Genomic DNA, 27461 nt, shown 5'->3' with positions numbered 1-27461 from the left:
TTTGGCTCTGCAAAGCAGCCTTTTCAAGGGTTGGCTTGGGTGACAAAATGTCTTGTGTAGGCGTGGGTTTGTCTCCCTCTCGCTCTCTCTCCCTAAGATGTGTCCGGCATAGGCCAGGGTGCCACTCGAGGCCCAAACCAATTCTGGTTATCGCTTCTCGGCCTTTTGGCTAAGATCAAGTGTAGTATCTGTTCTTATCAGTTTAATATCTGATACGTCCCCTATCTGGGGACCATATATTAAATGGATTTTTAGAACAGGGAGATGGAAAAAGAGCTTGCTCTGTCCACTCCACGCATTGACCTGGTATTGCAGTACCTCCAGGAACGGTGCACCCCTTCTTAACCCAGTTTCCAAAAGCAGAACTCAATTCACCTGATTCATATTAGCCCGATTTAATGAATTGGAAGAAAGCATACGTCTTCATATGCACCTCAATTTGGCCCATTCACTTTTCACACTTCCTCCTTTTGTTTTTTATCTTTCACACTTTTGACTTTCTTTATTCATCCAAATAGCAAACTCATCACCACTCAACCTGACCAACTCGGCTATGTCCCCGTGCTGCAGTTCTCTGTCTTATCTAGATCATTTGCAATTGAATGGAATAGATCCCTTTTGGACAAAGTGGATTCACCTGCTGCTGCAGTGACCACAGGTGTGATAACATCTAGAATTGGCATCTGGTGCGATCTCTCCGCTTCCACTCCAAAGAAAGTTACCTGTTTATTCCTATCATGCATTGGTTTTTGGGGTTTTCTTTGAGTAATGATGATCTCTTTAGTAGTCTGTTGGCGCCCTCTCCTGGAGGAATAGTTTGCTTGCTCTTGGACATTCTAAAAGAGAGGTCATGATAGACATTGAGCTTCTGAGCTCAATTGGGGACAGTCATGGGTGATGAATGTTTGCAACCTACTGCGAAGCCTCATACCGCAATATAAGGAACGTCAAATACTAAGAAAGGGCGGCCTATGAAAGAATTACTACTTTCAATAAGTACACTTAAACGGCTAATTGGGAATAGAAAAACTGTAAAAAGCCCTCTGAGAAAGCCCCCCTCTAACCTTTGATAGTAAGCTTTTCTGTAGTCTGCCTGTTGATGTATTTTCCGTTTGAACTGTGCACAACATGAAGAGACGGAACACTGGCGGCTTGTCACAATGCCCCCCGATGACATCACAATAGCGCTGCTGCCTAGAAAACAAGCTGCGCAGAAGAAGTTGTTCTTTGGGTGGGAGGGTGGGCTAGTGGAAGGAGGGGGCAATCTCTTTTTTTCCCGGGTGGTAGGGGGATGACAGGAGAAGGGAAGCGGGTGGTGAGAAAGGTACAGAGGGCAGGGTTTGGGGGCTGGGAAGGAAAGGGAAAAGATTAGGGTTTGGGGATGATGAAAGGGCTTTCTACGGGTAAGGATGGCAAAGGGTGGCAGTGACGGAAAGTCAGGCAACCTGTCCTGTCCGTCTTTTTGTATCGTGAATTGGAAAGACTGCAAGGGGGAGGGGAGTTGCTTGCGCCCTAAAGGAGGAGTTATTCAGATTCATTGCAGTGGGCGGCGGCTGCAAAACGCACCATTCTTCTTGTTTTGGCTCTGCAAAGCAGCCTTTTCAAGGGTTGGCTTGGGTGACAAAATGTCTTGTGTAGGCGTGGGTTTGTCTCCCTCTCGCTCTCTCTCCCTAAGATGTGTCCGGCATAGGCCAGGGTGCCACTCGAGGCCCAAACCAATTCTGGTTATCGCTTCTCGGCCTTTTGGCTAAGATCAAGTGTAGTATCTGTTCTTATCAGTTTAATATCTGATACGTCCCCTATCTGGGGACCATATATTAAATGGATTTTTAGAACAGGGAGATGGAAAAAGAGCTTGCTCTGTCCACTCCACGCATTGACCTGGTATTGCAGTACCTCCAGGAACGGTGCACCCCTTCTTAACCCAGTTTCCAAAAGCAGAACTCAATTCACCTGATTCATATTAGCCCGATTTAATGAATTGGAAGAAAGCATACGTCTTCATATGCACCTCAATTTGGCCCATTCACTTTTCACACTTCCTCCTTTTGTTTTTTATCTTTCACACTTTTGACTTTCTTTATTCATCCAAATAGCAAACTCATCACCACTCAACCTGACCAACTCGGCTATGTCCCCGTGCTGCAGTTCTCTGTCTTATCTAGATCATTTGCAATTGAATGGAATAGATCCCTTTTGGACAAAGTGGATTCACCTGCTGCTGCAGTGACCACAGGTGTGATAACATCTAGAATTGGCATCTGGTGCGATCTCTCCGCTTCCACTCCAAAGAAAGTTACCTGTTTATTCCTATCATGCATTGGTTTTTGGGGTTTTCTTTGAGTAATGATGATCTCTTTAGTAGTCTGTTGGCGCCCTCTCCTGGAGGAATAGTTTGCTTGCTCTTGGACATTCTAAAAGAGAGGTCATGATAGACATTGAGCTTCTGAGCTCAATTGGGGACAGTCATGGGTGATGAATGTTTGCAACCTACTGCGAAGCCTCATACCGCAATATAAGGAACGTCAAATACTAAGAAAGGGCGGCCTATGAAAGAATTACTACTTTCAATAAGTACACTTAAACGGCTAATTGGGAATAGAAAAACTGTAAAAAGCCCTCTGAGAAAGCCCCCCTCTAACCTTTGATAGTAAGCTTTTCTGTAGTCTGCCTGTTGATGTATTTTCCGTTTGAACTGTGCACAACATGAAGAGACGGAACACTGGCGGCTTGTCACAATGCCCCCCGATGACATCACAATAGCGCTGCTGCCTAGAAAACAAGCTGCGCAGAAGAAGTTGTTCTTTGGGTGGGAGGGTGGGCTAGTGGAAGGAGGGGGCAATCTCTTTTTTTCCCGGGTGGTAGGGGGATGACAGGAGAAGGGAAGCGGGTGGTGAGAAAGGTACAGAGGGCAGGGTTTGGGGGCTGGGAAGGAAAGGGAAAAGATTAGGGTTTGGGGATGATGAAAGGGCTTTCTACGGGTAAGGATGGCAAAGGGTGGCAGTGACGGAAAGTCAGGCAACCTGTCCTGTCCGTCTTTTTGTATCGTGAATTGGAAAGACTGCAAGGGGGAGGGGAGTTGCTTGCGCCCTAAAGGAGGAGTTATTCAGATTCATTGCAGTGGGCGGCGGCTGCAAAACGCACCATTCTTCTTGTTTTGGCTCTGCAAAGCAGCCTTTTCAAGGGTTGGCTTGGGTGACAAAATGTCTTGTGTAGGCGTGGGTTTGTCTCCCTCTCGCTCTCTCTCCCTAAGATGTGTCCGGCATAGGCCAGGGTGCCACTCGAGGCCCAAACCAATTCTGGTTATCGCTTCTCGGCCTTTTGGCTAAGATCAAGTGTAGTATCTGTTCTTATCAGTTTAATATCTGATACGTCCCCTATCTGGGGACCATATATTAAATGGATTTTTAGAACAGGGAGATGGAAAAAGAGCTTGCTCTGTCCACTCCACGCATTGACCTGGTATTGCAGTACCTCCAGGAACGGTGCACCCCTTCTTAACCCAGTTTCCAAAAGCAGAACTCAATTCACCTGATTCATATTAGCCCGATTTAATGAATTGGAAGAAAGCATACGTCTTCATATGCACCTCAATTTGGCCCATTCACTTTTCACACTTCCTCCTTTTGTTTTTTATCTTTCACACTTTTGACTTTCTTTATTCATCCAAATAGCAAACTCATCACCACTCAACCTGACCAACTCGGCTATGTCCCCGTGCTGCAGTTCTCTGTCTTATCTAGATCATTTGCAATTGAATGAATAGATCCCTTTTGGACAAAGTGGATTCACCTGCTGCTGCAGTGACCACAGGTGTGATAACATCTAGAATTGGCATCTGGTGCGATCTCTCCGCTTCCACTCCAAAGAAAGTTACCTGTTTATTCCTATCATGCATTGGTTTTTGGGGTTTTCTTTGAGTAATGATGATCTCTTTAGTAGTCTGTTGGCGCCCTCTCCTGGAGGAATAGTTTGCTTGCTCTTGGACATTCTAAAAGAGAGGTCATGATAGACATTGAGCTTCTGAGCTCAATTGGGGACAGTCATGGGTGATGAATGTTTGCAACCTACTGCGAAGCCTCATACCGCAATATAAGGAACGTCAAATACTAAGAAAGGGCGGCCTATGAAAGAATTACTACTTTCAATAAGTACACTTAAACGGCTAATTGGGAATAGAAAAACTGTAAAAAGCCCTCTGAGAAAGCCCCCCTCTAACCTTTGATAGTAAGCTTTTCTGTAGTCTGCCTGTTGATGTATTTTCCGTTTGAACTGTGCACAACATGAAGAGACGGAACACTGGCGGCTTGTCACAATGCCCCCCGATGACATCACAATAGCGCTGCTGCCTAGAAAACAAGCTGCGCAGAAGAAGTTGTTCTTTGGGTGGGAGGGTGGGCTAGTGGAAGGAGGGGGCAATCTCTTTTTTTCCCGGGTGGTAGGGGGATGACAGGAGAAGGGAAGCGGGTGGTGAGAAAGGTACAGAGGGCAGGGTTTGGGGGCTGGGAAGGAAAGGGAAAAGATTAGGGTTTGGGGATGATGAAAGGGCTTTCTACGGGTAAGGATGGCAAAGGGTGGCAGTGACGGAAAGTCAGGCAACCTGTCCTGTCCGTCTTTTTGTATCGTGAATTGGAAAGACTGCAAGGGGGAGGGGAGTTGCTTGCGCCCTAAAGGAGGAGTTATTCAGATTCATTGCAGTGGGCGGCGGCTGCAAAACGCACCATTCTTCTTGTTTTGGCTCTGCAAAGCAGCCTTTTCAAGGGTTGGCTTGGGTGACAAAATGTCTTGTGTAGGCGTGGGTTTGTCTCCCTCTCGCTCTCTCTCCCTAAGATGTGTCCGGCATAGGCCAGGGTGCCACTCGAGGCCCAAACCAATTCTGGTTATCGCTTCTCGGCCTTTTGGCTAAGATCAAGTGTAGTATCTGTTCTTATCAGTTTAATATCTGATACGTCCCCTATCTGGGGACCATATATTAAATGGATTTTTAGAACAGGGAGATGGAAAAAGAGCTTGCTCTGTCCACTCCACGCATTGACCTGGTATTGCAGTACCTCCAGGAACGGTGCACCCCTTCTTAACCCAGTTTCCAAAAGCAGAACTCAATTCACCTGATTCATATTAGCCCGATTTAATGAATTGGAAGAAAGCATACGTCTTCATATGCACCTCAATTTGGCCCATTCACTTTTCACACTTCCTCCTTTTGTTTTTTATCTTTCACACTTTTGACTTTCTTTATTCATCCAAATAGCAAACTCATCACCACTCAACCTGACCAACTCGGCTATGTCCCCGTGCTGCAGTTCTCTGTCTTATCTAGATCATTTGCAATTGAATGGAATAGATCCCTTTTGGACAAAGTGGATTCACCTGCTGCTGCAGTGACCACAGGTGTGATAACATCTAGAATTGGCATCTGGTGCGATCTCTCCGCTTCCACTCCAAAGAAAGTTACCTGTTTATTCCTATCATGCATTGGTTTTTGGGGTTTTCTTTGAGTAATGATGATCTCTTTAGTAGTCTGTTGGCGCCCTCTCCTGGAGGAATAGTTTGCTTGCTCTTGGACATTCTAAAAGAGAGGTCATGATAGACATTGAGCTTCTGAGCTCAATTGGGGACAGTCATGGGTGATGAATGTTTGCAACCTACTGCGAAGCCTCATACCGCAATATAAGGAACGTCAAATACTAAGAAAGGGCGGCCTATGAAAGAATTACTACTTTCAATAAGTACACTTAAACGGCTAATTGGGAATAGAAAAACTGTAAAAAGCCCTCTGAGAAAGCCCCCCTCTAACCTTTGATAGTAAGCTTTTCTGTAGTCTGCCTGTTGATGTATTTTCCGTTTGAACTGTGCACAACATGAAGAGACGGAACACTGGCGGCTTGTCACAATGCCCCCCGATGACATCACAATAGCGCTGCTGCCTAGAAAACAAGCTGCGCAGAAGAAGTTGTTCTTTGGGTGGGAGGGTGGGCTAGTGGAAGGAGGGGGCAATCTCTTTTTTTCCCGGGTGGTAGGGGGATGACAGGAGAAGGGAAGCGGGTGGTGAGAAAGGTACAGAGGGCAGGGTTTGGGGGCTGGGAAGGAAAGGGAAAAGATTAGGGTTTGGGGATGATGAAAGGGCTTTCTACGGGTAAGGATGGCAAAGGGTGGCAGTGACGGAAAGTCAGGCAACCTGTCCTGTCCGTCTTTTTGTATCGTGAATTGGAAAGACTGCAAGGGGGAGGGGAGTTGCTTGCGCCCTAAAGGAGGAGTTATTCAGATTCATTGCAGTGGGCGGCGGCTGCAAAACGCACCATTCTTCTTGTTTTGGCTCTGCAAAGCAGCCTTTTCAAGGGTTGGCTTGGGTGACAAAATGTCTTGTGTAGGCGTGGGTTTGTCTCCCTCTCGCTCTCTCTCCCTAAGATGTGTCCGGCATAGGCCAGGGTGCCACTCGAGGCCCAAACCAATTCTGGTTATCGCTTCTCGGCCTTTTGGCTAAGATCAAGTGTAGTATCTGTTCTTATCAGTTTAATATCTGATACGTCCCCTATCTGGGGACCATATATTAAATGGATTTTTAGAACAGGGAGATGGAAAAAGAGCTTGCTCTGTCCACTCCACGCATTGACCTGGTATTGCAGTACCTCCAGGAACGGTGCACCCCTTCTTAACCCAGTTTCCAAAAGCAGAACTCAATTCACCTGATTCATATTAGCCCGATTTAATGAATTGGAAGAAAGCATACGTCTTCATATGCACCTCAATTTGGCCCATTCACTTTTCACACTTCCTCCTTTTGTTTTTTATCTTTCACACTTTTGACTTTCTTTATTCATCCAAATAGCAAACTCATCACCACTCAACCTGACCAACTCGGCTATGTCCCCGTGCTGCAGTTCTCTGTCTTATCTAGATCATTTGCAATTGAATGGAATAGATCCCTTTTGGACAAAGTGGATTCACCTGCTGCTGCAGTGACCACAGGTGTGATAACATCTAGAATTGGCATCTGGTGCGATCTCTCCGCTTCCACTCCAAAGAAAGTTACCTGTTTATTCCTATCATGCATTGGTTTTTGGGGTTTTCTTTGAGTAATGATGATCTCTTTAGTAGTCTGTTGGCGCCCTCTCCTGGAGGAATAGTTTGCTTGCTCTTGGACATTCTAAAAGAGAGGTCATGATAGACATTGAGCTTCTGAGCTCAATTGGGGACAGTCATGGGTGATGAATGTTTGCAACCTACTGCGAAGCCTCATACCGCAATATAAGGAACGTCAAATACTAAGAAAGGGCGGCCTATGAAAGAATTACTACTTTCAATAAGTACACTTAAACGGCTAATTGGGAATAGAAAAACTGTAAAAAGCCCTCTGAGAAAGCCCCCCTCTAACCTTTGATAGTAAGCTTTTCTGTAGTCTGCCTGTTGATGTATTTTCCGTTTGAACTGTGCACAACATGAAGAGACGGAACACTGGCGGCTTGTCACAATGCCCCCCGATGACATCACAATAGCGCTGCTGCCTAGAAAACAAGCTGCGCAGAAGAAGTTGTTCTTTGGGTGGGAGGGTGGGCTAGTGGAAGGAGGGGGCAATCTCTTTTTTTCCCGGGTGGTAGGGGGATGACAGGAGAAGGGAAGCGGGTGGTGAGAAAGGTACAGAGGGCAGGGTTTGGGGGCTGGGAAGGAAAGGGAAAAGATTAGGGTTTGGGGATGATGAAAGGGCTTTCTACGGGTAAGGATGGCAAAGGGTGGCAGTGACGGAAAGTCAGGCAACCTGTCCTGTCCGTCTTTTTGTATCGTGAATTGGAAAGACTGCAAGGGGGAGGGGAGTTGCTTGCGCCCTAAAGGAGGAGTTATTCAGATTCATTGCAGTGGGCGGACGGCTGCAAAACGCACCATTCTTCTTGTTTTGGCTCTGCAAAGCAGCCTTTTCAAGGGTTGGCTTGGGTGACAAAATGTCTTGTGTAGGCGTGGGTTTGTCTCCCTCTCGCTCTCTCTCCCTAAGATGTGTCCGGCATAGGCCAGGGTGCCACTCGAGGCCCAAACCAATTCTGGTTATCGCTTCTCGGCCTTTTGGCTAAGATCAAGTGTAGTATCTGTTCTTATCAGTTTAATATCTGATACGTCCCCTATCTGGGGACCATATATTAAATGGATTTTTAGAACAGGGAGATGGAAAAAGAGCTTGCTCTGTCCACTCCACGCATTGACCTGGTATTGCAGTACCTCCAGGAACGGTGCACCCCTTCTTAACCCAGTTTCCAAAAGCAGAACTCAATTCACCTGATTCATATTAGCCCGATTTAATGAATTGGAAGAAAGCATACGTCTTCATATGCACCTCAATTTGGCCCATTCACTTTTCACACTTCCTCCTTTTGTTTTTTATCTTTCACACTTTTGACTTTCTTTATTCATCCAAATAGCAAACTCATCACCACTCAACCTGACCAACTCGGCTATGTCCCCGTGCTGCAGTTCTCTGTCTTATCTAGATCATTTGCAATTGAATGGAATAGATCCCTTTTGGACAAAGTGGATTCACCTGCTGCTGCAGTGACCACAGGTGTGATAACATCTAGAATTGGCATCTGGTGCGATCTCTCCGCTTCCACTCCAAAGAAAGTTACCTGTTTATTCCTATCATGCATTGGTTTTTGGGGTTTTCTTTGAGTAATGATGATCTCTTTAGTAGTCTGTTGGCGCCCTCTCCTGGAGGAATAGTTTGCTTGCTCTTGGACATTCTAAAAGAGAGGTCATGATAGACATTGAGCTTCTGAGCTCAATTGGGGACAGTCATGGGTGATGAATGTTTGCAACCTACTGCGAAGCCTCATACCGCAATATAAGGAACGTCAAATACTAAGAAAGGGCGGCCTATGAAAGAATTACTACTTTCAATAAGTACACTTAAACGGCTAATTGGGAATAGAAAAACTGTAAAAAGCCCTCTGAGAAAGCCCCCCTCTAACCTTTGATAGTAAGCTTTTCTGTAGTCTGCCTGTTGATGTATTTTCCGTTTGAACTGTGCACAACATGAAGAGACGGAACACTGGCGGCTTGTCACAATGCCCCCCGATGACATCACAATAGCGCTGCTGCCTAGAAAACAAGCTGCGCAGAAGAAGTTGTTCTTTGGGTGGGAGGGTGGGCTAGTGGAAGGAGGGGGCAATCTCTTTTTTTCCCGGGTGGTAGGGGGATGACAGGAGAAGGGAAGCGGGTGGTGAGAAAGGTACAGAGGGCAGGGTTTGGGGGCTGGGAAGGAAAGGGAAAAGATTAGGGTTTGGGGATGATGAAAGGGCTTTCTACGGGTAAGGATGGCAAAGGGTGGCAGTGACGGAAAGTCAGGCAACCTGTCCTGTCCGTCTTTTTGTATCGTGAATTGGAAAGACTGCAAGGGGGAGGGGAGTTGCTTGCGCCCTAAAGGAGGAGTTATTCAGATTCATTGCAGTGGGCGGCGGCTGCAAAACGCACCATTCTTCTTGTTTTGGCTCTGCAAAGCAGCCTTTTCAAGGGTTGGCTTGGGTGACAAAATGTCTTGTGTAGGCGTGGGTTTGTCTCCCTCTCGCTCTCTCTCCCTAAGATGTGTCCGGCATAGGCCAGGGTGCCACTCGAGGCCCAAACCAATTCTGGTTATCGCTTCTCGGCCTTTTGGCTAAGATCAAGTGTAGTATCTGTTCTTATCAGTTTAATATCTGATACGTCCCCTATCTGGGGACCATATATTAAATGGATTTTTAGAACAGGGAGATGGAAAAAGAGCTTGCTCTGTCCACTCCACGCATTGACCTGGTATTGCAGTACCTCCAGGAACGGTGCACCCCTTCTTAACCCAGTTTCCAAAAGCAGAACTCAATTCACCTGATTCATATTAGCCCGATTTAATGAATTGGAAGAAAGCATACGTCTTCATATGCACCTCAATTTGGCCCATTCACTTTTCACACTTCCTCCTTTTGTTTTTTATCTTTCACACTTTTGACTTTCTTTATTCATCCAAATAGCAAACTCATCACCACTCAACCTGACCAACTCGGCTATGTCCCCGTGCTGCAGTTCTCTGTCTTATCTAGATCATTTGCAATTGAATGGAATAGATCCCTTTTGGACAAAGTGGATTCACCTGCTGCTGCAGTGACCACAGGTGTGATAACATCTAGAATTGGCATCTGGTGCGATCTCTCCGCTTCCACTCCAAAGAAAGTTACCTGTTTATTCCTATCATGCATTGGTTTTTGGGGTTTTCTTTGAGTAATGATGATCTCTTTAGTAGTCTGTTGGCGCCCTCTCCTGGAGGAATAGTTTGCTTGCTCTTGGACATTCTAAAAGAGAGGTCATGATAGACATTGAGCTTCTGAGCTCAATTGGGGACAGTCATGGGTGATGAATGTTTGCAACCTACTGCGAAGCCTCATACCGCAATATAAGGAACGTCAAATACTAAGAAAGGGCGGCCTATGAAAGAATTACTACTTTCAATAAGTACACTTAAACGGCTAATTGGGAATAGAAAAACTGTAAAAAGCCCTCTGAGAAAGCCCCCCTCTAACCTTTGATAGTAAGCTTTTCTGTAGTCTGCCTGTTGATGTATTTTCCGTTTGAACTGTGCACAACATGAAGAGACGGAACACTGGCGGCTTGTCACAATGCCCCCCGATGACATCACAATAGCGCTGCTGCCTAGAAAACAAGCTGCGCAGAAGAAGTTGTTCTTTGGGTGGGAGGGTGGGCTAGTGGAAGGAGGGGGCAATCTCTTTTTTTCCCGGGTGGTAGGGGGATGACAGGAGAAGGGAAGCGGGTGGTGAGAAAGGTACAGAGGGCAGGGTTTGGGGGCTGGGAAGGAAAGGGAAAAGATTAGGGTTTGGGGATGATGAAAGGGCTTTCTACGGGTAAGGATGGCAAAGGGTGGCAGTGACGGAAAGTCAGGCAACCTGTCCTGTCCGTCTTTTTGTATCGTGAATTGGAAAGACTGCAAGGGGGAGGGGAGTTGCTTGCGCCCTAAAGGAGGAGTTATTCAGATTCATTGCAGTGGGCGGCGGCTGCAAAACGCACCATTCTTCTTGTTTTGGCTCTGCAAAGCAGCCTTTTCAAGGGTTGGCTTGGGTGACAAAATGTCTTGTGTAGGCGTGGGTTTGTCTCCCTCTCGCTCTCTCTCCCTAAGATGTGTCCGGCATAGGCCAGGGTGCCACTCGAGGCCCAAACCAATTCTGGTTATCGCTTCTCGGCCTTTTGGCTAAGATCAAGTGTAGTATCTGTTCTTATCAGTTTAATATCTGATACGTCCCCTATCTGGGGACCATATATTAAATGGATTTTTAGAACAGGGAGATGGAAAAAGAGCTTGCTCTGTCCACTCCACGCATTGACCTGGTATTGCAGTACCTCCAGGAACGGTGCACCCCTTCTTAACCCAGTTTCCAAAAGCAGAACTCAATTCACCTGATTCATATTAGCCCGATTTAATGAATTGGAAGAAAGCATACGTCTTCATATGCACCTCAATTTGGCCCATTCACTTTTCACACTTCCTCCTTTTGTTTTTTATCTTTCACACTTTTGACTTTCTTTATTCATCCAAATAGCAAACTCATCACCACTCAACCTGACCAACTCGGCTATGTCCCCGTGCTGCAGTTCTCTGTCTTATCTAGATCATTTGCAATTGAATGGAATAGATCCCTTTTGGACAAAGTGGATTCACCTGCTGCTGCAGTGACCACAGGTGTGATAACATCTAGAATTGGCATCTGGTGCGATCTCTCCGCTTCCACTCCAAAGAAAGTTACCTGTTTATTCCTATCATGCATTGGTTTTTGGGGTTTTCTTTGAGTAATGATGATCTCTTTAGTAGTCTGTTGGCGCCCTCTCCTGGAGGAATAGTTTGCTTGCTCTTGGACATTCTAAAAGAGAGGTCATGATAGACATTGAGCTTCTGAGCTCAATTGGGGACAGTCATGGGTGATGAATGTTTGCAACCTACTGCGAAGCCTCATACCGCAATATAAGGAACGTCAAATACTAAGAAAGGGCGGCCTATGAAAGAATTACTACTTTCAATAAGTACACTTAAACGGCTAATTGGGAATAGAAAAACTGTAAAAAGCCCTCTGAGAAAGCCCCCCTCTAACCTTTGATAGTAAGCTTTTCTGTAGTCTGCCTGTTGATGTATTTTCCGTTTGAACTGTGCACAACATGAAGAGACGGAACACTGGCGGCTTGTCACAATGCCCCCCGATGACATCACAATAGCGCTGCTGCCTAGAAAACAAGCTGCGCAGAAGAAGTTGTTCTTTGGGTGGGAGGGTGGGCTAGTGGAAGGAGGGGGCAATCTCTTTTTTTCCCGGGTGGTAGGGGGATGACAGGAGAAGGGAAGCGGGTGGTGAGAAAGGTACAGAGGGCAGGGTTTGGGGGCTGGGAAGGAAAGGGAAAAGATTAGGGTTTGGGGATGATGAAAGGGCTTTCTACGGGTAAGGATGGCAAAGGGTGGCAGTGACGGAAAGTCAGGCAACCTGTCCTGTCCGTCTTTTTGTATCGTGAATTGGAAAGACTGCAAGGGGGAGGGGAGTTGCTTGCGCCCTAAAGGAGGAGTTATTCAGATTCATTGCAGTGGGCGGCGGCTGCAAAACGCACCATTCTTCTTGTTTTGGCTCTGCAAAGCAGCCTTTTCAAGGGTTGGCTTGGGTGACAAAATGTCTTGTGTAGGCGTGGGTTTGTCTCCCTCTCGCTCTCTCTCCCTAAGATGTGTCCGGCATAGGCCAGGGTGCCACTCGAGGCCCAAACCAATTCTGGTTATCGCTTCTCGGCCTTTTGGCTAAGATCAAGTGTAGTATCTGTTCTTATCAGTTTAATATCTGATACGTCCCCTATCTGGGGACCATATATTAAATGGATTTTTAGAACAGGGAGATGGAAAAAGAGCTTGCTCTGTCCACTCCACGCATTGACCTGGTATTGCAGTACCTCCAGGAACGGTGCACCCCTTCTTAACCCAGTTTCCAAAAGCAGAACTCAATTCACCTGATTCATATTAGCCCGATTTAATGAATTGGAAGAAAGCATACGTCTTCATATGCACCTCAATTTGGCCCATTCACTTTTCACACTTCCTCCTTTTGTTTTTTATCTTTCACACTTTTGACTTTCTTTATTCATCCAAATAGCAAACTCATCACCACTCAACCTGACCAACTCGGCTATGTCCCCGTGCTGCAGTTCTCTGTCTTATCTAGATCATTTGCAATTGAATGGAATAGATCCCTTTTGGACAAAGTGGATTCACCTGCTGCTGCAGTGACCACAGGTGTGATAACATCTAGAATTGGCATCTGGTGCGATCTCTCCGCTTCCACTCCAAAGAAAGTTACCTGTTTATTCCTATCATGCATTGGTTTTTGGGGTTTTCTTTGAGTAATGATGATCTCTTTAGTAGTCTGTTGGCGCCCTCTCCTGGAGGAATAGTTTGCTTGCTCTTGGACATTCTAAAAGAGAGGTCATGATAGACATTGAGCTTCTGAGCTCAATTGGGGACAGTCATGGGTGATGAATGTTTGCAACCTACTGCGAAGCCTCATACCGCAATATAAGGAACGTCAAATACTAAGAAAGGGCGGCCTATGAAAGAATTACTACTTTCAATAAGTACACTTAAACGGCTAATTGGGAATAGAAAAACTGTAAAAAGCCCTCTGAGAAAGCCCCCCTCTAACCTTTGATAGTAAGCTTTTCTGTAGTCTGCCTGTTGATGTATTTTCCGTTTGAACTGTGCACAACATGAAGAGACGGAACACTGGCGGCTTGTCACAATGCCCCCCGATGACATCACAATAGCGCTGCTGCCTAGAAAACAAGCTGCGCAGAAGAAGTTGTTCTTTGGGTGGGAGGGTGGGCTAGTGGAAGGAGGGGGCAATCTCTTTTTTTCCCGGGTGGTAGGGGGATGACAGGAGAAGGGAAGCGGGTGGTGAGAAAGGTACAGAGGGCAGGGTTTGGGGGCTGGGAAGGAAAGGGAAAAGATTAGGGTTTGGGGATGATGAAAGGGCTTTCTACGGGTAAGGATGGCAAAGGGTGGCAGTGACGGAAAGTCAGGCAACCTGTCCTGTCCGTCTTTTTGTATCGTGAATTGGAAAGACTGCAAGGGGGAGGGGAGTTGCTTGCGCCCTAAAGGAGGAGTTATTCAGATTCATTGCAGTGGGCGGCGGCTGCAAAACGCACCATTCTTCTTGTTTTGGCTCTGCAAAGCAGCCTTTTCAAGGGTTGGCTTGGGTGACAAAATGTCTTGTGTAGGCGTGGGTTTGTCTCCCTCTCGCTCTCTCTCCCTAAGATGTGTCCGGCATAGGCCAGGGTGCCACTCGAGGCCCAAACCAATTCTGGTTATCGCTTCTCGGCCTTTTGGCTAAGATCAAGTGTAGTATCTGTTCTTATCAGTTTAATATCTGATACGTCCCCTATCTGGGGACCATATATTAAATGGATTTTTAGAACAGGGAGATGGAAAAAGAGCTTGCTCTGTCCACTCCACGCATTGACCTGGTATTGCAGTACCTCCAGGAACGGTGCACCCCTTCTTAACCCAGTTTCCAAAAGCAGAACTCAATTCACCTGATTCATATTAGCCCGATTTAATGAATTGGAAGAAAGCATACGTCTTCATATGCACCTCAATTTGGCCCATTCACTTTTCACACTTCCTCCTTTTGTTTTTTATCTTTCACACTTTTGACTTTCTTTATTCATCCAAATAGCAAACTCATCACCACTCAACCTGACCAACTCGGCTATGTCCCCGTGCTGCAGTTCTCTGTCTTATCTAGATCATTTGCAATTGAATGGAATAGATCCCTTTTGGACAAAGTGGATTCACCTGCTGCTGCAGTGACCACAGGTGTGATAACATCTAGAATTGGCATCTGGTGCGATCTCTCCGCTTCCACTCCAAAGAAAGTTACCTGTTTATTCCTATCATGCATTGGTTTTTGGGGTTTTCTTTGAGTAATGATGATCTCTTTAGTAGTCTGTTGGCGCCCTCTCCTGGAGGAATAGTTTGCTTGCTCTTGGACATTCTAAAAGAGAGGTCATGATAGACATTGAGCTTCTGAGCTCAATTGGGGACAGTCATGGGTGATGAATGTTTGCAACCTACTGCGAAGCCTCATACCGCAATATAAGGAACGTCAAATACTAAGAAAGGGCGGCCTATGAAAGAATTACTACTTTCAATAAGTACACTTAAACGGCTAATTGGGAATAGAAAAACTGTAAAAAGCCCTCTGAGAAAGCCCCCCTCTAACCTTTGATAGTAAGCTTTTCTGTAGTCTGCCTGTTGATGTATTTTCCGTTTGAACTGTGCACAACATGAAGAGACGGAACACTGGCGGCTTGTCACAATGCCCCCCGATGACATCACAATAGCGCTGCTGCCTAGAAAACAAGCTGCGCAGAAGAAGTTGTTCTTTGGGTGGGAGGGTGGGCTAGTGGAAGGAGGGGGCAATCTCTTTTTTTCCCGGGTGGTAGGGGGATGACAGGAGAAGGGAAGCGGGTGGTGAGAAAGGTACAGAGGGCAGGGTTTGGGGGCTGGGAAGGAAAGGGAAAAGATTAGGGTTTGGGGATGATGAAAGGGCTTTCTACGGGTAAGGATGGCAAAGGGTGGCAGTGACGGAAAGTCAGGCAACCTGTCCTGTCCGTCTTTTTGTATCGTGAATTGGAAAGACTGCAAGGGGGAGGGGAGTTGCTTGCGCCCTAAAGGAGGAGTTATTCAGATTCATTGCAGTGGGCGGCGGCTGCAAAACGCACCATTCTTCTTGTTTTGGCTCTGCAAAGCAGCCTTTTCAAGGGTTGGCTTGGGTGACAAAATGTCTTGTGTAGGCGTGGGTTTGTCTCCCTCTCGCTCTCTCTCCCTAAGATGTGTCCGGCATAGGCCAGGGTGCCACTCGAGGCCCAAACCAATTCTGGTTATCGCTTCTCGGCCTTTTGGCTAAGATCAAGTGTAGTATCTGTTCTTATCAGTTTAATATCTGATACGTCCCCTATCTGGGGACCATATATTAAATGGATTTTTAGAACAGGGAGATGGAAAAAGAGCTTGCTCTGTCCACTCCACGCATTGACCTGGTATTGCAGTACCTCCAGGAACGGTGCACCCCTTCTTAACCCAGTTTCCAAAAGCAGAACTCAATTCACCTGATTCATATTAGCCCGATTTAATGAATTGGAAGAAAGCATACGTCTTCATATGCACCTCAATTTGGCCCATTCACTTTTCACACTTCCTCCTTTTGTTTTTTATCTTTCACACTTTTGACTTTCTTTATTCATCCAAATAGCAAACTCATCACCACTCAACCTGACCAACTCGGCTATGTCCCCGTGCTGCAGTTCTCTGTCTTATCTAGATCATTTGCAATTGAATGGAATAGATCCCTTTTGGACAAAGTGGATTCACCTGCTGCTGCAGTGACCACAGGTGTGATAACATCTAGAATTGGCATCTGGTGCGATCTCTCCGCTTCCACTCCAAAGAAAGTTACCTGTTTATTCCTATCATGCATTGGTTTTTGGGGTTTTCTTTGAGTAATGATGATCTCTTTAGTAGTCTGTTGGCGCCCTCTCCTGGAGGAATAGTTTGCTTGCTCTTGGACATTCTAAAAGAGAGGTCATGATAGACATTGAGCTTCTGAGCTCAATTGGGGACAGTCATGGGTGATGAATGTTTGCAACCTACTGCGAAGCCTCATACCGCAATATAAGGAACGTCAAATACTAAGAAAGGGCGGCCTATGAAAGAATTACTACTTTCAATAAGTACACTTAAACGGCTAATTGGGAATAGAAAAACTGTAAAAAGCCCTCTGAGAAAGCCCCCCTCTAACCTTTGATAGTAAGCTTTTCTGTAGTCTGCCTGTTGATGTATTTTCCGTTTGAACTGTGCACAACATGAAGAGACGGAACACTGGCGGCTTGTCACAATGCCCCCCGATGACATCACAATAGCGCTGCTGCCTAGAAAACAAGCTGCGCAGAAGAAGTTGTTCTTTGGGTGGGAGGGTGGGCTAGTGGAAGGAGGGGGCAATCTCTTTTTTTCCCGGGTGGTAGGGGGATGACAGGAGAAGGGAAGCGGGTGGTGAGAAAGGTACAGAGGGCAGGGTTTGGGGGCTGGGAAGGAAAGGGAAAAGATTAGGGTTTGGGGATGATGAAAGGGCTTTCTACGGGTAAGGATGGCAAAGGGTGGCAGTGACGGAAAGTCAGGCAACCTGTCCTGTCCGTCTTTTTGTATCGTGAATTGGAAAGACTGCAAGGGGGAGGGGAGTTGCTTGCGCCCTAAAGGAGGAGTTATTCAGATTCATTGCAGTGGGCGGCGGCTGCAAAACGCACCATTCTTCTTGTTTTGGCTCTGCAAAGCAGCCTTTTCAAGGGTTGGCTTGGGTGACAAAATGTCTTGTGTAGGCGTGGGTTTGTCTCCCTCTCGCTCTCTCTCCCTAAGATGTGTCCGGCATAGGCCAGGGTGCCACTCGAGGCCCAAACCAATTCTGGTTATCGCTTCTCGGCCTTTTGGCTAAGATCAAGTGTAGTATCTGTTCTTATCAGTTTAATATCTGATACGTCCCCTATCTGGGGACCATATATTAAATGGATTTTTAGAACAGGGAGATGGAAAAAGAGCTTGCTCTGTCCACTCCACGCATTGACCTGGTATTGCAGTACCTCCAGGAACGGTGCACCCCTTCTTAACCCAGTTTCCAAAAGCAGAACTCAATTCACCTGATTCATATTAGCCCGATTTAATGAATTGGAAGAAAGCATACGTCTTCATATGCACCTCAATTTGGCCCATTCACTTTTCACACTTCCTCCTTTTGTTTTTTATCTTTCACACTTTTGACTTTCTTTATTCATCCAAATAGCAAACTCATCACCACTCAACCTGACCAACTCGGCTATGTCCCCGTGCTGCAGTTCTCTGTCTTATCTAGATCATTTGCAATTGAATGGAATAGATCCCTTTTGGACAAAGTGGATTCACCTGCTGCTGCAGTGACCACAGGTGTGATAACATCTAGAATTGGCATCTGGTGCGATCTCTCCGCTTCCACTCCAAAGAAAGTTACCTGTTTATTCCTATCATGCATTGGTTTTTGGGGTTTTCTTTGAGTAATGATGATCTCTTTAGTAGTCTGTTGGCGCCCTCTCCTGGAGGAATAGTTTGCTTGCTCTTGGACATTCTAAAAGAGAGGTCATGATAGACATTGAGCTTCTGAGCTCAATTGGGGACAGTCATGGGTGATGAATGTTTGCAACCTACTGCGAAGCCTCATACCGCAATATAAGGAACGTCAAATACTAAGAAAGGGCGGCCTATGAAAGAATTACTACTTTCAATAAGTACACTTAAACGGCTAATTGGGAATAGAAAAACTGTAAAAAGCCCTCTGAGAAAGCCCCCCTCTAACCTTTGATAGTAAGCTTTTCTGTAGTCTGCCTGTTGATGTATTTTCCGTTTGAACTGTGCACAACATGAAGAGACGGAACACTGGCGGCTTGTCACAATGCCCCCCGATGACATCACAATAGCGCTGCTGCCTAGAAAACAAGCTGCGCAGAAGAAGTTGTTCTTTGGGTGGGAGGGTGGGCTAGTGGAAGGAGGGGGCAATCTCTTTTTTTCCCGGGTGGTAGGGGGATGACAGGAGAAGGGAAGCGGGTGGTGAGAAAGGTACAGAGGGCAGGGTTTGGGGGCTGGGAAGGAAAGGGAAAAGATTAGGGTTTGGGGATGATGAAAGGGCTTTCTACGGGTAAGGATGGCAAAGGGTGGCAGTGACGGAAAGTCAGGCAACCTGTCCTGTCCGTCTTTTTGTATCGTGAATTGGAAAGACTGCAAGGGGGAGGGGAGTTGCTTGCGCCCTAAAGGAGGAGTTATTCAGATTCATTGCAGTGGGCGGCGGCTGCAAAACGCACCATTCTTCTTGTTTTGGCTCTGCAAAGCAGCCTTTTCAAGGGTTGGCTTGGGTGACAAAATGTCTTGTGTAGGCGTGGGTTTGTCTCCCTCTCGCTCTCTCTCCCTAAGATGTGTCCGGCATAGGCCAGGGTGCCACTCGAGGCCCAAACCAATTCTGGTTATCGCTTCTCGGCCTTTTGGCTAAGATCAAGTGTAGTATCTGTTCTTATCAGTTTAATATCTGATACGTCCCCTATCTGGGGACCATATATTAAATGGATTTTTAGAACAGGGAGATGGAAAAAGAGCTTGCTCTGTCCACTCCACGCATTGACCTGGTATTGCAGTACCTCCAGGAACGGTGCACCCCTTCTTAACCCAGTTTCCAAAAGCAGAACTCAATTCACCTGATTCATATTAGCCCGATTTAATGAATTGGAAGAAAGCATACGTCTTCATATGCACCTCAATTTGGCCCATTCACTTTTCACACTTCCTCCTTTTGTTTTTTATCTTTCACACTTTTGACTTTCTTTATTCATCCAAATAGCAAACTCATCACCACTCAACCTGACCAACTCGGCTATGTCCCCGTGCTGCAGTTCTCTGTCTTATCTAGATCATTTGCAATTGAATGGAATAGATCCCTTTTGGACAAAGTGGATTCACCTGCTGCTGCAGTGACCACAGGTGTGATAACATCTAGAATTGGCATCTGGTGCGATCTCTCCGCTTCCACTCCAAAGAAAGTTACCTGTTTATTCCTATCATGCATTGGTTTTTGGGGTTTTCTTTGAGTAATGATGATCTCTTTAGTAGTCTGTTGGCGCCCTCTCCTGGAGGAATAGTTTGCTTGCTCTTGGACATTCTAAAAGAGAGGTCATGATAGACATTGAGCTTCTGAGCTCAATTGGGGACAGTCATGGGTGATGAATGTTTGCAACCTACTGCGAAGCCTCATACCGCAATATAAGGAACGTCAAATACTAAGAAAGGGCGGCCTATGAAAGAATTACTACTTTCAATAAGTACACTTAAACGGCTAATTGGGAATAGAAAAACTGTAAAAAGCCCTCTGAGAAAGCCCCCCTCTAACCTTTGATAGTAAGCTTTTCTGTAGTCTGCCTGTTGATGTATTTTCCGTTTGAACTGTGCACAACATGAAGAGACGGAACACTGGCGGCTTGTCACAATGCCCCCCGATGACATCACAATAGCGCTGCTGCCTAGAAAACAAGCTGCGCAGAAGAAGTTGTTCTTTGGGTGGGAGGGTGGGCTAGTGGAAGGAGGGGGCAATCTCTTTTTTTCCCGGGTGGTAGGGGGATGACAGGAGAAGGGAAGCGGGTGGTGAGAAAGGTACAGAGGGCAGGGTTTGGGGGCTGGGAAGGAAAGGGAAAAGATTAGGGTTTGGGGATGATGAAAGGGCTTTCTACGGGTAAGGATGGCAAAGGGTGGCAGTGACGGAAAGTCAGGCAACCTGTCCTGTCCGTCTTTTTGTATCGTGAATTGGAAAGACTGCAAGGGGGAGGGGAGTTGCTTGCGCCCTAAAGGAGGAGTTATTCAGATTCATTGCAGTGGGCGGCGGCTGCAAAACGCACCATTCTTCTTGTTTTGGCTCTGCAAAGCAGCCTTTTCAAGGGTTGGCTTGGGTGACAAAATGTCTTGTGTAGGCGTGGGTTTGTCTCCCTCTCGCTCTCTCTCCCTAAGATGTGTCCGGCATAGGCCAGGGTGCCACTCGAGGCCCAAACCAATTCTGGTTATCGCTTCTCGGCCTTTTGGCTAAGATCAAGTGTAGTATCTGTTCTTATCAGTTTAATATCTGATACGTCCCCTATCTGGGGACCATATATTAAATGGATTTTTAGAACAGGGAGATGGAAAAAGAGCTTGCTCTGTCCACTCCACGCATTGACCTGGTATTGCAGTACCTCCAGGAACGGTGCACCCCTTCTTAACCCAGTTTCCAAAAGCAGAACTCAATTCACCTGATTCATATTAGCCCGATTTAATGAATTGGAAGAAAGCATACGTCTTCATATGCACCTCAATTTGGCCCATTCACTTTTCACACTTCCTCCTTTTGTTTTTTATCTTTCACACTTTTGACTTTCTTTATTCATCCAAATAGCAAACTCATCACCACTCAACCTGACCAACTCGGCTATGTCCCCGTGCTGCAGTTCTCTGTCTTATCTAGATCATTTGCAATTGAATGGAATAGATCCCTTTTGGACAAAGTGGATTCACCTGCTGCTGCAGTGACCACAGGTGTGATAACATCTAGAATTGGCATCTGGTGCGATCTCTCCGCTTCCACTCCAAAGAAAGTTACCTGTTTATTCCTATCATGCATTGGTTTTTGGGGTTTTCTTTGAGTAATGATGATCTCTTTAGTAGTCTGTTGGCGCCCTCTCCTGGAGGAATAGTTTGCTTGCTCTTGGACATTCTAAAAGAGAGGTCATGATAGACATTGAGCTTCTGAGCTCAATTGGGGACAGTCATGGGTGATGAATGTTTGCAACCTACTGCGAAGCCTCATACCGCAATATAAGGAACGTCAAATACTAAGAAAGGGCGGCCTATGAAAGAATTACTACTTTCAATAAGTACACTTAAACGGCTAATTGGGAATAGAAAAACTGTAAAAAGCCCTCTGAGAAAGCCCCCCTCTAACCTTTGATAGTAAGCTTTTCTGTAGTCTGCCTGTTGATGTATTTTCCGTTTGAACTGTGCACAACATGAAGAGACGGAACACTGGCGGCTTGTCACAATGCCCCCCGATGACATCACAATAGCGCTGCTGCCTAGAAAACAAGCTGCGCAGAAGAAGTTGTTCTTTGGGTGGGAGGGTGGGCTAGTGGAAGGAGGGGGCAATCTCTTTTTTTCCCGGGTGGTAGGGGGATGACAGGAGAAGGGAAGCGGGTGGTGAGAAAGGTACAGAGGGCAGGGTTTGGGGGCTGGGAAGGAAAGGGAAAAGATTAGGGTTTGGGGATGATGAAAGGGCTTTCTACGGGTAAGGATGGCAAAGGGTGGCAGTGACGGAAAGTCAGGCAACCTGTCCTGTCCGTCTTTTTGTATCGTGAATTGGAAAGACTGCAAGGGGGAGGGGAGTTGCTTGCGCCCTAAAGGAGGAGTTATTCAGATTCATTGCAGTGGGCGGCGGCTGCAAAACGCACCATTCTTCTTGTTTTGGCTCTGCAAAGCAGCCTTTTCAAGGGTTGGCTTGGGTGACAAAATGTCTTGTGTAGGCGTGGGTTTGTCTCCCTCTCGCTCTCTCTCCCTAAGATGTGTCCGGCATAGGCCAGGGTGCCACTCGAGGCCCAAACCAATTCTGGTTATCGCTTCTCGGCCTTTTGGCTAAGATCAAGTGTAGTATCTGTTCTTATCAGTTTAATATCTGATACGTCCCCTATCTGGGGACCATATATTAAATGGATTTTTAGAACAGGGAGATGGAAAAAGAGCTTGCTCTGTCCACTCCACGCATTGACCTGGTATTGCAGTACCTCCAGGAACGGTGCACCCCTTCTTAACCCAGTTTCCAAAAGCAGAACTCAATTCACCTGATTCATATTAGCCCGATTTAATGAATTGGAAGAAAGCATACGTCTTCATATGCACCTCAATTTGGCCCATTCACTTTTCACACTTCCTCCTTTTGTTTTTTATCTTTCACACTTTTGACTTTCTTTATTCATCCAAATAGCAAACTCATCACCACTCAACCTGACCAACTCGGCTATGTCCCCGTGCTGCAGTTCTCTGTCTTATCTAGATCATTTGCAATTGAATGGAATAGATCCCTTTTGGACAAAGTGGATTCACCTGCTGCTGCAGTGACCACAGGTGTGATAACATCTAGAATTGGCATCTGGTGCGATCTCTCCGCTTCCACTCCAAAGAAAGTTACCTGTTTATTCCTATCATGCATTGGTTTTTGGGGTTTTCTTTGAGTAATGATGATCTCTTTAGTAGTCTGTTGGCGCCCTCTCCTGGAGGAATAGTTTGCTTGCTCTTGGACATTCTAAAAGAGAGGTCATGATAGACATTGAGCTTCTGAGCTCAATTGGGGACAGTCATGGGTGATGAATGTTTGCAACCTACTGCGAAGCCTCATACCGCAATATAAGGAACGTCAAATACTAAGAAAGGGCGGCCTATGAAAGAATTACTACTTTCAATAAGTACACTTAAACGGCTAATTGGGAATAGAAAAACTGTAAAAAGCCCTCTGAGAAAGCCCCCCTCTAACCTTTGATAGTAAGCTTTTCTGTAGTCTGCCTGTTGATGTATTTTCCGTTTGAACTGTGCACAACATGAAGAGACGGAACACTGGCGGCTTGTCACAATGCCCCCCGATGACATCACAATAGCGCTGCTGCCTAGAAAACAAGCTGCGCAGAAGAAGTTGTTCTTTGGGTGGGAGGGTGGGCTAGTGGAAGGAGGGGGCAATCTCTTTTTTTCCCGGGTGGTAGGGGGATGACAGGAGAAGGGAAGCGGGTGGTGAGAAAGGTACAGAGGGCAGGGTTTGGGGGCTGGGAAGGAAAGGGAAAAGATTAGGGTTTGGGGATGATGAAAGGGCTTTCTACGGGTAAGGATGGCAAAGGGTGGCAGTGACGGAAAGTCAGGCAACCTGTCCTGTCCGTCTTTTTGTATCGTGAATTGGAAAGACTGCAAGGGGGAGGGGAGTTGCTTGCGCCCTAAAGGAGGAGTTATTCAGATTCATTGCAGTGGGCGGCGGCTGCAAAACGCACCATTCTTCTTGTTTTGGCTCTGCAAAGCAGCCTTTTCAAGGGTTGGCTTGGGTGACAAAATGTCTTGTGTAGGCGTGGGTTTGTCTCCCTCTCGCTCTCTCTCCCTAAGATGTGTCCGGCATAGGCCAGGGTGCCACTCGAGGCCCAAACCAATTCTGGTTATCGCTTCTCGGCCTTTTGGCTAAGATCAAGTGTAGTATCTGTTCTTATCAGTTTAATATCTGATACGTCCCCTATCTGGGGACCATATATTAAATGGATTTTTAGAACAGGGAGATGGAAAAAGAGCTTGCTCTGTCCACTCCACGCATTGACCTGGTATTGCAGTACCTCCAGGAACGGTGCACCCCTTCTTAACCCAGTTTCCAAAAGCAGAACTCAATTCACCTGATTCATATTAGCCCGATTTAATGAATTGGAAGAAAGCATACGTCTTCATATGCACCTCAATTTGGCCCATTCACTTTTCACACTTCCTCCTTTTGTTTTTTATCTTTCACACTTTTGACTTTCTTTATTCATCCAAATAGCAAACTCATCACCACTCAACCTGACCAACTCGGCTATGTCCCCGTGCTGCAGTTCTCTGTCTTATCTAGATCATTTGCAATTGAATGGAATAGATCCCTTTTGGACAAAGTGGATTCACCTGCTGCTGCAGTGACCACAGGTGTGATAACATCTAGAATTGGCATCTGGTGCGATCTCTCCGCTTCCACTCCAAAGAAAGTTACCTGTTTATTCCTATCATGCATTGGTTTTTGGGGTTTTCTTTGAGTAATGATGATCTCTTTAGTAGTCTGTTGGCGCCCTCTCCTGGAGGAATAGTTTGCTTGCTCTTGGACATTCTAAAAGAGAGGTCATGATAGACATTGAGCTTCTGAGCTCAATTGGGGACAGTCATGGGTGATGAATGTTTGCAACCTACTGCGAAGCCTCATACCGCAATATAAGGAACGTCAAATACTAAGAAAGGGCGGCCTATGAAAGAATTACTACTTTCAATAAGTACACTTAAACGGCTAATTGGGAATAGAAAAACTGTAAAAAGCCCTCTGAGAAAGCCCCCCTCTAACCTTTGATAGTAAGCTTTTCTGTAGTCTGCCTGTTGATGTATTTTCCGTTTGAACTGTGCACAACATGAAGAGACGGAACACTGGCGGCTTGTCACAATGCCCCCCGATGACATCACAATAGCGCTGCTGCCTAGAAAACAAGCTGCGCAGAAGAAGTTGTTCTTTGGGTGGGAGGGTGGGCTAGTGGAAGGAGGGGGCAATCTCTTTTTTTCCCGGGTGGTAGGGGGATGACAGGAGAAGGGAAGCGGGTGGTGAGAAAGGTACAGAGGGCAGGGTTTGGGGGCTGGGAAGGAAAGGGAAAAGATTAGGGTTTGGGGATGATGAAAGGGCTTTCTACGGGTAAGGATGGCAAAGGGTGGCAGTGACGGAAAGTCAGGCAACCTGTCCTGTCCGTCTTTTTGTATCGTGAATTGGAAAGACTGCAAGGGGGAGGGGAGTTGCTTGCGCCCTAAAGGAGGAGTTATTCAGATTCATTGCAGTGGGCGGCGGCTGCAAAACGCACCATTCTTCTTGTTTTGGCTCTGCAAAGCAGCCTTTTCAAGGGTTGGCTTGGGTGACAAAATGTCTTGTGTAGGCGTGGGTTTGTCTCCCTCTCGCTCTCTCTCCCTAAGATGTGTCCGGCATAGGCCAGGGTGCCACTCGAGGCCCAAACCAATTCTGGTTATCGCTTCTCGGCCTTTTGGCTAAGATCAAGTGTAGTATCTGTTCTTATCAGTTTAATATCTGATACGTCCCCTATCTGGGGACCATATATTAAATGGATTTTTAGAACAGGGAGATGGAAAAAGAGCTTGCTCTGTCCACTCCACGCATTGACCTGGTATTGCAGTACCTCCAGGAACGGTGCACCCCTTCTTAACCCAGTTTCCAAAAGCAGAACTCAATTCACCTGATTCATATTAGCCCGATTTAATGAATTGGAAGAAAGCATACGTCTTCATATGCACCTCAATTTGGCCCATTCACTTTTCACACTTCCTCCTTTTGTTTTTTATCTTTCACACTTTTGACTTTCTTTATTCATCCAAATAGCAAACTCATCACCACTCAACCTGACCAACTCGGCTATGTCCCCGTGCTGCAGTTCTCTGTCTTATCTAGATCATTTGCAATTGAATGGAATAGATCCCTTTTGGACAAAGTGGATTCACCTGCTGCTGCAGTGACCACAGGTGTGATAACATCTAGAATTGGCATCTGGTGCGATCTCTCCGCTTCCACTCCAAAGAAAGTTACCTGTTTATTCCTATCATGCATTGGTTTTTGGGGTTTTCTTTGAGTAATGATGATCTCTTTAGTAGTCTGTTGGCGCCCTCTCCTGGAGGAATAGTTTGCTTGCTCTTGGACATTCTAAAAGAGAGGTCATGATAGACATTGAGCTTCTGAGCTCAATTGGGGACAGTCATGGGTGATGAATGTTTGCAACCTACTGCGAAGCCTCATACCGCAATATAAGGAACGTCAAATACTAAGAAAGGGCGGCCTATGAAAGAATTACTACTTTCAATAAGTACACTTAAACGGCTAATTGGGAATAGAAAAACTGTAAAAAGCCCTCTGAGAAAGCCCCCCTCTAACCTTTGATAGTAAGCTTTTCTGTAGTCTGCCTGTTGATGTATTTTCCGTTTGAACTGTGCACAACATGAAGAGACGGAACACTGGCGGCTTGTCACAATGCCCCCCGATGACATCACAATAGCGCTGCTGCCTAGAAAACAAGCTGCGCAGAAGAAGTTGTTCTTTGGGTGGGAGGGTGGGCTAGTGGAAGGAGGGGGCAATCTCTTTTTTTCCCGGGTGGTAGGGGGATGACAGGAGAAGGGAAGCGGGTGGTGAGAAAGGTACAGAGGGCAGGGTTTGGGGGCTGGGAAGGAAAGGGAAAAGATTAGGGTTTGGGGATGATGAAAGGGCTTTCTACGGGTAAGGATGGCAAAGGGTGGCAGTGACGGAAAGTCAGGCAACCTGTCCTGTCCGTCTTTTTGTATCGTGAATTGGAAAGACTGCAAGGGGGAGGGGAGTTGCTTGCGCCCTAAAGGAGGAGTTATTCAGATTCATTGCAGTGGGCGGCGGCTGCAAAACGCACCATTCTTCTTGTTTTGGCTCTGCAAAGCAGCCTTTTCAAGGGTTGGCTTGGGTGACAAAATGTCTTGTGTAGGCGTGGGTTTGTCTCCCTCTCGCTCTCTCTCCCTAAGATGTGTCCGGCATAGGCCAGGGTGCCACTCGAGGCCCAAACCAATTCTGGTTATCGCTTCTCGGCCTTTTGGCTAAGATCAAGTGTAGTATCTGTTCTTATCAGTTTAATATCTGATACGTCCCCTATCTGGGGACCATATATTAAATGGATTTTTAGAACAGGGAGATGGAAAAAGAGCTTGCTCTGTCCACTCCACGCATTGACCTGGTATTGCAGTACCTCCAGGAACGGTGCACCCCTTCTTAACCCAGTTTCCAAAAGCAGAACTCAATTCACCTGATTCATATTAGCCCGATTTAATGAATTGGAAGAAAGCATACGTCTTCATATGCACCTCAATTTGGCCCATTCACTTTTCACACTTCCTCCTTTTGTTTTTTATCTTTCACACTTTTGACTTTCTTTATTCATCCAAATAGCAAACTCATCACCACTCAACCTGACCAACTCGGCTATGTCCCCGTGCTGCAGTTCTCTGTCTTATCTAGATCATTTGCAATTGAATGGAATAGATCCCTTTTGGACAAAGTGGATTC

At 46.3% G+C, this 27461-nt stretch overlaps 18 non-coding genes across 18 annotated transcripts; all 18 read left to right on the top strand.

Moving 5' to 3' along the window:
* The first annotated feature begins 149 nt into the window (after positions 1–149).
* On the top strand, positions 150–340 carry LOC142287442 (U2 spliceosomal RNA). The gene has a single exon (XR_012748419.1). It is a non-coding gene; the product is annotated as a U2 spliceosomal RNA (small nuclear RNA).
* A 1387-nt stretch (positions 341–1727) lies between these two features.
* Positions 1728–1918, top strand: LOC142287440 (U2 spliceosomal RNA). Its single transcript, XR_012748417.1, has one exon. It is a non-coding gene; the product is annotated as a U2 spliceosomal RNA (small nuclear RNA).
* Positions 1919–3305: 1387 nt separating this feature from the next.
* On the top strand, positions 3306–3496 carry LOC142287438 (U2 spliceosomal RNA). Its single transcript, XR_012748416.1, has one exon. It is a non-coding gene; the product is annotated as a U2 spliceosomal RNA (small nuclear RNA).
* Positions 3497–4882: 1386 nt separating this feature from the next.
* On the top strand, positions 4883–5073 carry LOC142287437 (U2 spliceosomal RNA). The gene has a single exon (XR_012748415.1). It is a non-coding gene; the product is annotated as a U2 spliceosomal RNA (small nuclear RNA).
* A 1387-nt stretch (positions 5074–6460) lies between these two features.
* Positions 6461–6651, top strand: LOC142287436 (U2 spliceosomal RNA). Its single transcript, XR_012748414.1, has one exon. It is a non-coding gene; the product is annotated as a U2 spliceosomal RNA (small nuclear RNA).
* Positions 6652–8039: 1388 nt separating this feature from the next.
* LOC142287435 (U2 spliceosomal RNA) lies at positions 8040–8230 on the top strand. The gene has a single exon (XR_012748413.1). It is a non-coding gene; the product is annotated as a U2 spliceosomal RNA (small nuclear RNA).
* Positions 8231–9617: 1387 nt separating this feature from the next.
* Positions 9618–9808, top strand: LOC142287502 (U2 spliceosomal RNA). The gene has a single exon (XR_012748473.1). It is a non-coding gene; the product is annotated as a U2 spliceosomal RNA (small nuclear RNA).
* Positions 9809–11195: 1387 nt separating this feature from the next.
* On the top strand, positions 11196–11386 carry LOC142287501 (U2 spliceosomal RNA). The gene has a single exon (XR_012748472.1). It is a non-coding gene; the product is annotated as a U2 spliceosomal RNA (small nuclear RNA).
* Positions 11387–12773: 1387 nt separating this feature from the next.
* On the top strand, positions 12774–12964 carry LOC142287500 (U2 spliceosomal RNA). Its single transcript, XR_012748471.1, has one exon. It is a non-coding gene; the product is annotated as a U2 spliceosomal RNA (small nuclear RNA).
* A 1387-nt stretch (positions 12965–14351) lies between these two features.
* LOC142287499 (U2 spliceosomal RNA) lies at positions 14352–14542 on the top strand. The gene has a single exon (XR_012748470.1). It is a non-coding gene; the product is annotated as a U2 spliceosomal RNA (small nuclear RNA).
* A 1387-nt stretch (positions 14543–15929) lies between these two features.
* Positions 15930–16120, top strand: LOC142287498 (U2 spliceosomal RNA). The gene has a single exon (XR_012748469.1). It is a non-coding gene; the product is annotated as a U2 spliceosomal RNA (small nuclear RNA).
* A 1387-nt stretch (positions 16121–17507) lies between these two features.
* Positions 17508–17698, top strand: LOC142287496 (U2 spliceosomal RNA). Its single transcript, XR_012748467.1, has one exon. It is a non-coding gene; the product is annotated as a U2 spliceosomal RNA (small nuclear RNA).
* Positions 17699–19085: 1387 nt separating this feature from the next.
* LOC142287495 (U2 spliceosomal RNA) lies at positions 19086–19276 on the top strand. The gene has a single exon (XR_012748466.1). It is a non-coding gene; the product is annotated as a U2 spliceosomal RNA (small nuclear RNA).
* Positions 19277–20663: 1387 nt separating this feature from the next.
* LOC142287494 (U2 spliceosomal RNA) lies at positions 20664–20854 on the top strand. The gene has a single exon (XR_012748465.1). It is a non-coding gene; the product is annotated as a U2 spliceosomal RNA (small nuclear RNA).
* A 1387-nt stretch (positions 20855–22241) lies between these two features.
* On the top strand, positions 22242–22432 carry LOC142287493 (U2 spliceosomal RNA). Its single transcript, XR_012748464.1, has one exon. It is a non-coding gene; the product is annotated as a U2 spliceosomal RNA (small nuclear RNA).
* A 1387-nt stretch (positions 22433–23819) lies between these two features.
* LOC142287492 (U2 spliceosomal RNA) lies at positions 23820–24010 on the top strand. The gene has a single exon (XR_012748463.1). It is a non-coding gene; the product is annotated as a U2 spliceosomal RNA (small nuclear RNA).
* A 1387-nt stretch (positions 24011–25397) lies between these two features.
* LOC142287491 (U2 spliceosomal RNA) lies at positions 25398–25588 on the top strand. Its single transcript, XR_012748462.1, has one exon. It is a non-coding gene; the product is annotated as a U2 spliceosomal RNA (small nuclear RNA).
* A 1387-nt stretch (positions 25589–26975) lies between these two features.
* Positions 26976–27166, top strand: LOC142287490 (U2 spliceosomal RNA). Its single transcript, XR_012748461.1, has one exon. It is a non-coding gene; the product is annotated as a U2 spliceosomal RNA (small nuclear RNA).
* The last annotated feature ends 295 nt before the right edge of the window (positions 27167–27461 follow it).

This window comes from Anomaloglossus baeobatrachus, unplaced genomic scaffold (assembly GCF_048569485.1).
Source record: "Anomaloglossus baeobatrachus isolate aAnoBae1 unplaced genomic scaffold, aAnoBae1.hap1 Scaffold_728, whole genome shotgun sequence".
NCBI lineage: Eukaryota > Metazoa > Chordata > Amphibia > Anura > Aromobatidae > Anomaloglossus > Anomaloglossus baeobatrachus.
The sequence above is the reverse complement of the archived record's forward strand: the minus strand, read 5'-3'. Positions and strand labels throughout refer to the sequence as shown.